The following is an 11471-nucleotide window of genomic DNA, read 5'->3' on the forward strand; positions in this document are numbered from 1 at the left end:
TACTAGGGGAGAGGCTGTTCTAGATTTGATTTTGAGAAATAGGGAGGAACCAGTTGAGAATTTGAAAGTGGAAGGCAGCTTGGGTGAAAGTGATCATGAAATGGTCGAGTTCATGATTCTAGGGAATGGTAGGAGGGAGAACAGCACAATAAAGACAATGGGTTTCAAGAAGGCAGACTTTAGCAAACTCAGGGAGTTGGTAGGTAACATCCCATGGGGAAAAACAACTGAAGACAGATGGCAGTTTTTCAAAGAGACATTATTAAGGGCACAAGAGCAAACTATCCCACTGCATAGGAAAGATAGGAAATATGGCAAGAGACCACCCTGGCTTAACCAGGAGATCTTCAATGATCTACAACTCAAAAAAAGAGTCCTACAAAAAGTGGAAATTTGGTCAAATTACAAAGGGTGAATATAAACAAATAACACACGTATGTAGGGACAAAATTAGAAAAGCCAAGGCACAAAACGAGATCAAACTAGCTAGGGACATAAAAGGACACAAGAAAACATTCTACAAATACGTTAGAAGCAAGAGGAAGACCAAGGACAGAGTAAACCCATTACTCAAGTAGGAGGGAAAGACAATAACAGAAAATGTGAAAATTACTTTTTTTCCCCCGGTTTTCACCAAGCAGGTTGGTGGTGATTGGACGTCTAAAATAATGAATGCCAGTGAAAATGAAGTAGGATCAGAGTCTAAAATAGAGAAAGAGCAGGTCAGAAATTACTTAGACAAATTAGATCTCTTCAATTCACCAGGGCCTGATGAAATGCATCCTAGAATACTCAAGAAGCTGACTGAGGAGATATCTGAGCCATTAGCAATTATCTTTGAAAAGTCATGGAAGATGGGAGACATTCCAGAAGACTGGAAAAGGGCAAATATAGTGCCCATCTATAAAAAGGAAATAAGGACAACCCAGGGGATTACAGACCAGACAGCTTAACTTCTGTACCCAGAAAGATAATGGAGCAAATAATTAAGCAATTAATTTGCAAACACCTAGAAGATAATAAGGTATAAATAACAGTCAACATGGATTTGTCAAGAACAAATTGTGTCAAACCAACCCAATAGCTTTCTTTGATAGGGTAACAAGCCTTGTGGATAGGGGGGAAGCAGTAGATGTGATATATCTTGACTTTAGTAAGGCTTTTGATACTGTCTCGCATGATCTTCTCATAAACAAACTAGGGAAATACAACCTAGATGGAGCTACTATAAGGTGGGTGCATAACTGGCTGGAAAATCATTCCCAGAGTAGTTATCAGTGGTTTACAGTCATGCTGGAAGGGCATAACGAATGGGGTCCCTCAGGGACTGGTTCTGGGTCCGGTTCTGTTCAATATCTTCATCAATGATTTAGATAATGGCATAGAGAGCACGCTTATAAAGTTTGCAGACGATACCAAGCTGGGAGGGGTTGCAAGTGCTTTGGAGGATAGGATTAATATTCAAAATGATCTGGACAAACTGGAGAAATAGTCTGAAGTAAATAGGATGAAATTCAATAGGGACAAATGCAAAGTACTCCACTTAACAAGGAACAATCCGTTGCACACGTACAAAATGGGAAATGACTGCCTAGGAAGGAGTACTGCGGAAGGAGATCTAGGGGTCATAGAGGATCACAAGCTAAATATGAGTCAACAGGGTAATGCTGTTGCAAAAAAAGCAAACACCATTATGAGATGTATTAGCAGAAATATTATAAGCACGACATGAGAAATAATTCTTCTGCTCTACTCTGCGCTGATTAGGCCTCAGCTGGAGTATTGTGTCCAGTTCTGGGCGCCACATTTCAGAATAGATGTGGACAAACTGGAGAAAGTCAAGAGAAGAGCATCAAAAATGATGAAAGGTCTAGAAAACATGACCTATGAGGGAAGATTGAAAAAAATGGTTTTTTTTAGTCTGGAGAAGAGAAGACTGAGAGGGGACATGATAACAGTTTTCAAGTACATAAAAGCTTGTTACAAGGAGGAGGGAGAAAATTTGTTCTTCTTAACCTCTGAGGATAGGACAAGAAACAATGGGCTTAAATTGCAGCAAGGGTGGTTTAGGTTGGATATTAGGAAGGACTTCTTAACTGTCAGGGTGGTTAAGCAATGGAATAAATTGCCTAGGGAGGTGGGAATCTCCATCTCTGGGGATTTTTAAGAGCAGGTTGGACAAACACCTGTCAGGGATGGTCTAGGTAATCAGAGGCGGCTCTAGCTTTTTTGCTCCCCCAAGTACGGCAGGAAGGCTGCCTTCGGCGGCTTGCCTGCGGGAGGTCCGCCGGTCCCGTGGATTCAGCAGCATGCCTGTGGGATGTTTGCCGGACCCATGGCTCCGGCGTACCCGCCGCCCAATTGCCGCCAAATCCGCGGGACCGGTGGACCTCCCGTAGGCATGCCGCCGCAGGCTGCCTGACTGCCGCCCTCGCAAGGACCGGCAGGCTGCCCCCCGTGGCTTGCCGCCCCAGGCACGCGCTTGGAGCACTGGTGCCTGGAGCTGCCGCTGTAGATAATTCTTAGTCCTGCCTTGAGTGTAGGGGACTGGACAAGATGACCTCTCGAGGTCCCTTCCATTTCTATGATTCTATCGCTCTTACCCCAACGCAGATTGTGTGGGGTCTCTGCCGACAGCGACGGTCGAGCTGATTGCCATGGTTATTGTGAGATGTTTGTCCAGGAAACACCTGTAGAGTTACAGAACACTCGGATCTTGTGTTCCAAATCTGACACCTGGGAGCAAAACCTAGCACCTGAAGAGGGGAGGTCTGCCAAGCCACTTAGCGCGCAGAATCTGCGTAGCTGTAGCGCTGTAAAAAAACCACCCCAACGAGAGGCGCAGAGCTTTCTACGCCGGGGCTACAGCGCTGAGGTGCTAGTATAGACACCATGATCGATTACAACACTGTGATTGGCCTCCGGGAGGTGTCCCACAATTCCTGTTCTCTCCTCTCTGGTCATCGGTTTGAAGTCTACTGCCCTGCCCTCAGGTGACCAAGCGTCATCCCCACCCCGTAAATTCCTTTGGAATTTTGAAAGTCCCCTTCCTGTTTGCTCGGTGATGTGTGCAGTGGTCACAGCGCATCTTTCCAGGTGGCCTTGCCTGCTCCACGCAGGACTGAAAAAAGTATTTACCCCACCTGCTGTTTGCATACAGAGAAGTGCCCCAGGAATCCACAGGGTTTTCCCCATTCAAGTTGCTGTATGGGAGGAGAGTGAGGGGACCCCTGGACTTGATGAGGGACGGATGGGAGGGGAAGGCCTCTCCCAATGGAGAATCAGTGGTGGCGTGTGTACTGACCTTCCGGGAAAAGCTCGCTGAGCTCATGGGCTTGGCCAGGGGAAACCTAGCCAGGGCACAAAGGAAGCAGAAGGTCTGGTACGACCACTCAGCATGTGCCCACTCCTATGCTACCGGGGACCAGGTGACGCTTCTCATCCCCGTGAGGAAGAATAACCTGCCTGGGACGGCCCCTTCAAGGTCATCAGACAGGTAAATAGGTGAACTATGTAGTGCAACTGTCCAACTGGGCACACAGCCACTGGGTGTACCATGTAACATGATGAAGCCATACTGGGACAGGGAGAAGTTGGTGCTGGCTGTGTGTGGGCAGTGGGAGAAGGGAGAGGATCCCCTAGTGGGACTCCTCCCTGAGGCTGGGGCTGACCCCTCACTGGAACCAATTCCCCTCTCAGACCAGCTAACCCCTGCCCAGCAGGCAGAGATCAGAGGGGTGCTGCATTCATATTGGCAGCTGTTTTCCAATTGACCTGGGCTCACGAACCTGGCTGTTCACTGGGTGGAGACAGGAGCCAACCCTCCCATCAGGTGTTCCCCATTCAGGGTCACTGGGAAAGCAGCCCAGGACCTGGAGAGAGACGTCGGGGACATGCTGGCTTTAGGCGTGATCCAGCCGTCCTCCAGCCCCTGGGCCTCTCCCGTGGTGCTGGTCCCCAAGAAGGACGGGTCGATCCGGTTCTGTGTGGAATATCGGAAGCTTAATGCCATCAGTGTGTCTGATGCCTACCCCATGCCTAGGACTGACGAAATCCTAGATAAGTTGAGGGCTGCCCAGTATCTCACTACCATGGATCTCACCAAAGGCTACTGGCAAGAGCCTTTGGAACCAGAAGCCAGGGCAACGTCTGCCTTCACCACCCCAATAGGGCTCTTTGAGTTCCTCATACTGCCTTTCGGCCTTAAGGGGGCACCTGCCACCTTCCAGAGCCTGGCGAATCAGTTACTAATGGGGATGGAGGACTTTGCTCTAGCGTATATTCACAATATCAGTGTATTTAGCCAAACCTGGGAGGATCATGTGTCCCAGGTGAAGAGGGGGCTGGGTCACCTCCGGGATGCAGGACAGACTATAAAAGCTGGAAAGTGCAAGGTGGGGATGGCAGAGGTGTCATACCTGGGCCACAAGGTGGGGAGCAGCCACCTGAAGCCGGAGCTGGCCACCGTGGAGGCAATCAAGGATTGGCCCGCTCCCCCGACTAAGAAGCAGGTCCAGGCTTTCACTGGGATGGTGGGGTACTACCGGAGGTTTGTGCCACACTTTAGCTCCCTGGCAGATCCCCTGATGGAGCTTTGTAGGAAGGGAAAGCCGGACAAGGTGGTCTGGACCAAGCAGTGCCAGATGCTCTCTGTGCACTGAAGGGGGCACTCATCCAAAGCCCGGTGCTGGTGAACCTGGATTTTATCAAACCCTTCCTGGTGCTCACCGACACCTCAAACACCGGGCTGGGTGCGGAGCTGATGCAAACTGATACTAAGGGGGAGAGACACCCCACTGTGTATTTGAGCAAGAAGCTGCTGCCCCGGGAGCAGCACTATGTGGCCATAGAGAAGGAATGTCTGGCCATGGTGTGGGCCCTTAAAAAGCCGCAGCCGGATCTATTTGGGTGACGCTTCACTGTGTACACTGACCATTCACCCCTGACGTGGCTACACCAAATGCCAAGCTCCGGAGATGTGGCCTGCTCCTGCAGGGTTATGACATGGAGGTGGTCCATAAGAGGGGGAGTGCCAATGTTATAGCCCAGAGGGGGGCAAACTTCGGCTCGTGGGCCACATCCGGCCTGCAGGGCCCTTCCCTCTGGCCCCCGAGCTCTGCCGGGGAGCGGGGTCAGGACAGGCCTGCGGAGGAGCCAACCCAACTCCCCGGCCGCGCCTGGCCCCTCCCCTTCTGCTCCCCTCCCTGCCTCCCTCACAGTCACAGTTCCCCCAGTGCCTGGGCAGCGTGGCTGCAGCTCCGGCCGGGCGGCACGGCTATAGCACCACCAGACCTGGTGCTCCAGGGGGCGCTGTCAGGGGGCGGGGAGCAGGGGGAGTTCTGGGATGGGGGGAAGTTGCAGGGGGTGGTCAAGGGGCCTGGGCTCTGCTGCCGGGGACAGGGGCAGAGCAAGCCAGGGTCCCCCTCCGCCCCCAGCGTGCTTGGCCCCTGTCCACAGCAGCCAAGCCCAGACAGGGAGCGAGCCCTGCCCGACTAAACGCACAGGGAAAGGACTGAGTTCCCCTTTCCCCCACCCCACAGGTAACGTGGGGCGGGGAGAGTAGGGAGGGTTGGATGGGGGACCCCAGGAGGGGTGGTCAGGGGGTGGGGAGCAGGGGAGATTGGATAGGGGCAGGGAGATTAGATAGAGGCGGGGATCCCAGAGACAGGGGTGGGGAGCAGGGGGGGTTGGATGGGGGTGGAGGTTCCAGGGGGCAGGATAGGGGGCCAGGCCACACCTCGCTGTTTGGGGAGGTATAGTCTCCCCCAGCCTTCCCTACCCGGCCATCCATACAATTTCTTTATCTGATGTGGCCCTAGGGCCAAAAAGTTTGCCCACCCCTGTTATAGTCGATGCTTCATCACGGAGTGGGGCCCCTAACTTCCCTAGGTCACTGGCTAAGTGACAACGCTCAGTTCAGACTCGAAGCAGGGAGAGATGTGATGAACTGGGGGATTTTCTTGTTTTTTTCTATGGTTTGCATGGAGAGGGGGTGGGACTCAGTTTCCCTGGGCATTACTGGTTTAACGAGGTGATGGGAGAGGGAGTTGTTGTTACAGAGGACCAGCGACAGAACTTGGGACCCCAGCCAATGGCCAGGAGAATGGAGACCCCAGCGACCGGTGACCTGGTGACCAGGAGGTCCAGCTCGGATGCCACAGCCAGTTCTGGCCAGTGGGAGGATAATGGACTGTGGAGAGAGGACCCCGGTGACCTGACCAGCCGGTTCCAGCCAGTGGGGAACAAAGGATGGCTGAGAGAAGAGGAGGCCCAGGCGACCCTGTTTACCTGGACAGAAGACAATTGACAGAGGCGGGGCTTGGGGGAGGTGATAGCAGATGCTCAGCTGGAAAGCGCAGGGTCTCTGGACTGGGGAGAGGGAGCAGGCAGAGCCCACTTGGATGCAGGGGAGACTTAGATGTGCTGTGCTGAGGGAGGCCAGGCCTCAGGGCCCTGAGAGTTTCCTATGCTGTGTTCAAACACTCAATAAACCCTCCTGTTTTATGCTGGCTGAGAGTCACTCCAATCTAGAGAACAGGGTTGCATTATTCCCTTTGGGAGTGGAGGCCCCGGGGGTCCAGAGTGAGTGGACTCCCTGAGGGGCCCACGGCGAGAGACAGGCGTGCTAAAGCTCAGAGGTGCGGCTCCAGGAGGCTGAGGGGCTTAACCCCTGAGAGAGAGTGGACCCCCAAGAAGGGCTGTCACACTGAAGGGGGTTCCCCCTAGGGACCCTACGGGGCCAAGAGTGGGCACGACCTGTGAGTCCATGACACCATGTACCATAACAAGAAAAGGACTCGTTAATAAGTACAGCCTATTGATTGTGTCTGATGTTTTTCATTTTCCTGTAACCTGATGCTTCCAACTCCTTACACCTGCTTTTATTTGAATCTTTCCCGCTAGCTCTTTTAATAAACTTCAGTTTGGTTCTGCTCTAAACTGGTCGAAGTGCCCTGTGCTAAGGAGAGTGTTGAACCAAATCCAGTGCCCTGGGGCAGCAGATCGGTGCGCATGGCGGGTGTCCAGAAGACAGGGGACTGGGCACCCGAGTGTAGCAAAGTGAGGTGTGTGAGGGGTTGAATCACAGAAACCCCTTTGGGACTGCCACCTGCTGTGCTGAGACTACCTCTGAGCCTGTTTTCCCTGCCAGCCTAGGACTTCAGTGCCCTGCCTGGTTTGAGCCAGACACGCTAGCCTGCTGCAAACACAGACCCAGGTCTGAACTACGTCCCCTAAAAGCTGTAGGCTTAACTGAAAACAGCTTAAGAAGTGTTCCTGTCTCAAACACTCAGATGTCCAGCTCCCAATGAGGTCCAAACCCCAAATAAATCCGTTTTACCCTGTATAAAGCTTATACAGGGTAAACTCATAAATTGTTCGCTCTCTATAGCACTGATAGAGAGATATGCACAGCTGTCCCCCCCCCCCCCCGGTATTAATACATACTCTGGGTTAATTAATAAGTAAAAAGTGATTTTATTAAATACAAAAAGTAGAATTTAAGTGGTTCCAAGTAATAACAGACAGAACAAAGTGAATTACCAAGCAAAATAAAATAAAACACGCAAGTCTAAGTCTAGTACAGTAAGACAATTGAATACAGATAAAACCTCACCCTCAGATGTTTCAATAAGCTTCTATCACAGACTGGACGCCTTCCTAGTCTGGGCACAATCCTTTCTCCTGGTACAACCCTTGTTCCAGCTCAGGTGGTAGCTAGGGGATTCCTCCTGATTGCAGCCCACTTTGTTCTGTTCCACCCCCTTATATATCTTTTGCACAAGGCGGGAGTCCTTTGTCCCTCTCTGGGGTCCCACCCCTCCTTCTAAATGGAAAAGCACCAGGTTAAAGATGGATTCCAGTTCATGTGACATAATCACATGTCACTGTAAGACCCCAAGCCCTCACTCCTCCCTGACTCACAGGAAAGATGCCTGCAAACAGAGCCATCCACAGTCAATTGTCGTGGTTGATGGGAGCTATCAAGATTCCAAACTACCATTAATGGCCCACACTTTGCATAATTACAATAGGCCCTCAGAGTTATATTTCATATTTCTAGTTTCAGATACAAGAGTGGTACATTTATACAAATAGGATGACCACACTCAGTAGATTATAAGCTTTGTCATGATCCCTTACAAGAGACCTTTTGCATGAAGCATATTCCAGTTATATTATAGTCACACTCATTAGCATATTTTCATAAAATCATATAGAGTGCAGCGTCACAAGGTGTGTCAATTGCTGGCCTGCACTGGGAAAAAGCAGGGCTCATGGAGCATGGTGTAGAACACCTGTTCTGCCAGCAGCTGGTGGCTGGGGTGGGTTTCCCCAGGTGGAAGTGATTCATCCCAGAACCTTGGCTAACCCCCAGAAGTGTCCCTCCCACACACCTCTTTCCTTTGATCACACACAGGGGGGAGGGAGAGGGGCTCACCAGCCCCTCTTGAGAGGTCCCGCCCCCTCAGGTCTAATCACAGCTCTGCCAAGCTGCACCAGACAACCCCTCCACCATTCAGTACAGCAACACCTAGCTCAGTGACTGCAGCTGGAGTGCATGCTGAGACTTGCCAGTGATTCCAGACCGCTCCGGGGGGCAGAGTTAAGGTTACATGGGTGTTTACCTTCACGCTGCAGCTCCTGGTTTTCAGAGGTTTAAGTTTGGCTGAACTTGATGTTCCAGGAGGGCAAGAGGTATAGACAGGCAATCGTCATAGGGCAGTAACAAAGATTTTTGCCATTTAGTAGACAGACAGACAGCTGGGTAAGGGAGTGTGATAGATAAATGGATCTCTCTGGGGCAGGGGGATAGATCCATAAACAGAGGCTTATGAGATAGATAGAAAGTCAGATAGATGATTGTATATGGAGATAGACAGATAAAGGGTTAGATAGATATGGAGCCCATGGGACTGGCTCCCACGGGGCGCTGCAGGCCTGGAGCCCCTTGGCAGGGTGACCCAGACTCAGCACTCCAGGACTCCGGTGGGATTGTAGAGACAGAGCTGGGGGTTAGAGGCAGAACAGTCCAGGGTCTAAATCACTAGCCTGCTGCTCAGGAGACTGGGTTCTAGTCCTGCCTCTGCTGGGTGACTGTGGGCAAGTCACTGTCATGCTCTGTGCCTCGGTTTCCCCATCTGCCTTGGCTATTTGGAGTGTGAGCTCTTTGGGGCAGGGCCTGACTCACTGTGTCTGTGCAGCACCTGGCACAATGGGACTCTGATCTCTGGGTGCTACTGAAATAGAAACAGCAGCCAAGTGGCGGATGCCCTCAGAGCCCAACAAATTGTCGTTTACTCTGAGCATTTCCATCAGCCCCAATCACGGGGGAGCCGTCTGCAGGGCTGTGACCAGGAGTCTGGTGGGAATCCAGGCAGGGCCACCCACACAGTGCAGTTTGTGATCCCTGTTTGGGGGCTCATGCGACGTGGCACGAACACAGTGATCGCCAGCGCCATGAGGACGGGGCCCGTCGGGAAACCAGATGTTTGTGCCAGCAGAGCCCTCGGCAACTCAAAGGGACCAGGAGCAGGGCAGGGCTGGAATGTGCTTCCATAGTGCCAGGGAGAAGGGTCACAGGATGCCCTGTTACCCGCCTCACCCTCTATCTATCCCATATGCACCCACTAGCCTTCCACCCTTCTGTTCGTCTATTCCAGCCGCACCTTCCAACCCCACACTCTGCACCTGTCCCATAATCTCTATCTCTCTTCATAGATTCCCAGGCCAGAAGGGATCACTGTGATCAGCTAGCCTGACCTCCTGTCTAACACAGGCCAGAGAGCTTCCCCAAATCATTCCCAGAGCAGAGTTTTTAGAAAAACATCCTCTCTTGATTTAAAAAATGTCAGTGATGGAGAATCCACCATGAGCCCTGGTAAGTTGTTCCAATGGGTATTTACTCTCACTGTTAAAAATTATTCCTTATTTCCAGGCTGCATTTGTCTAGCTTCAGCTTCCAGGCTTGGATGGTGTTAGACCGAAGAGCCTATTATTAAATATTTGTTCCCCATGTAGGTACTTATAGACTGTAATCAACTCACCCTAGTGAGAGGGGCTGGATGACTAGCTAGCCAGTGGGTCTGGGGACAGATGGACGGACAATGCTCTGGGGATGGCTAGTGAGAGGGTCTGGATGACTAGCTAGCCAGTGGGTCTGGGGACAGATGGACAGACAATGCTCTGGGGATGGCTAGTGAGAGGGGCTGGATGACTAGCTAGCCAGTGAGTCTGGGGACAGATAGACAGACAATGCTCTGGGGATGGCGATGTCCATGGGTAGGAACTGGGGATAGGCGCGCACAGTCACCTTTACCCAGAGGCGGATTTACCATGAAACAAACAGTGCAGTGGCATGGGACCCCCAATAATGGGGCCCCCCAAAATGCAGGACAAATCTCATCTGACAACCTGCCCCTGAGTCCCGGCCGGCGGCACAGGAGGGCTCAGTAAGGCAGGCTGCCTGCATGCCGTGGCCGGTGGCCCCTCCCGCCCCAAGCAGCGCACTGAGATCCACTGCCCCCCTCCCCCAAGGGGCGCGCAGAGATGCGCCAGCAACAGTGCAGCAGGGCTAAGGTGGCTCCCTGACCGCGCTGCCTCCCTCCCTCCTTCCACGCTGCGCTGCTCCCGGAAGCACCCGGCACGTCCCTGCAGCTGCTGGGGCAGCGGGGGGGTGTCTCTGTGTGTTGCCTCCAACCTGAGCGCTGACTCCACAGCTCCCATTGGCTGGGAACTGTGGCCAATCGGAGCTGTGGAAGCGGTGCGCAGAGACACCCCCCCCCCACCTAGAAGCCGCTGCCAGAGGGGTGTGCCGGTCGCTTTGGGAGCCGCGCTGCCCAAAGTAAGCACCACCCCCCGACCCCCACTGCACCCCAAGCTCCTGCCCCAGCCCAGAGCCTGCACCCAAACTTCCTCCCAGAGCCTAACACCTCACCCCATCCCACACCCCAACCCCCCGCCCCAGCCTAGAGCCCGCACCCCTCCCCCAAACACCCTCCCAGAGCCTGTAACCCTCANCCTGCCCCAGCCTAGAGCCCGCACCCCTCCCCCAAACACCCTCCCAGAGCCCAACTCCCGCACCCCATCCCACACCCGAACCCCCTGCCCCAGCCTAGAGCCTGCACCCCCTCACCCCATCCCACACCCCAACCCCCTGCCCCAATCAAGGTGCCTCACTTTATTTTCATTTACTTCTTATTACTTATAATATAGGAAGAGAATGAAGGACAAAAAGAATGAAAAACGGTGGGGGGATAAGAGAATATTCTTGTTCTTGGCTGGGTCCCCAGCCCCCCCCCCCATGAAGCTGCGCACAGGGCCCCACTAACTCTAAACCCGCCACTGCCTTCGCCCAGGACCCCCGCGTCCCCCCAGGATCGGACTCAGCCCCCGCCTTACCGCGTGGGGCACTGGCGATCCCGGGGCGCCCTCTGCTGGCCGGCCGGCCGAGCTGCCGCCCCCTTCCCCGC

This window comes from Trachemys scripta, chromosome 2 (assembly GCF_013100865.1).
Source record: "Trachemys scripta elegans isolate TJP31775 chromosome 2, CAS_Tse_1.0, whole genome shotgun sequence".
Lineage (NCBI taxonomy): Eukaryota > Metazoa > Chordata > Testudines > Emydidae > Trachemys > Trachemys scripta.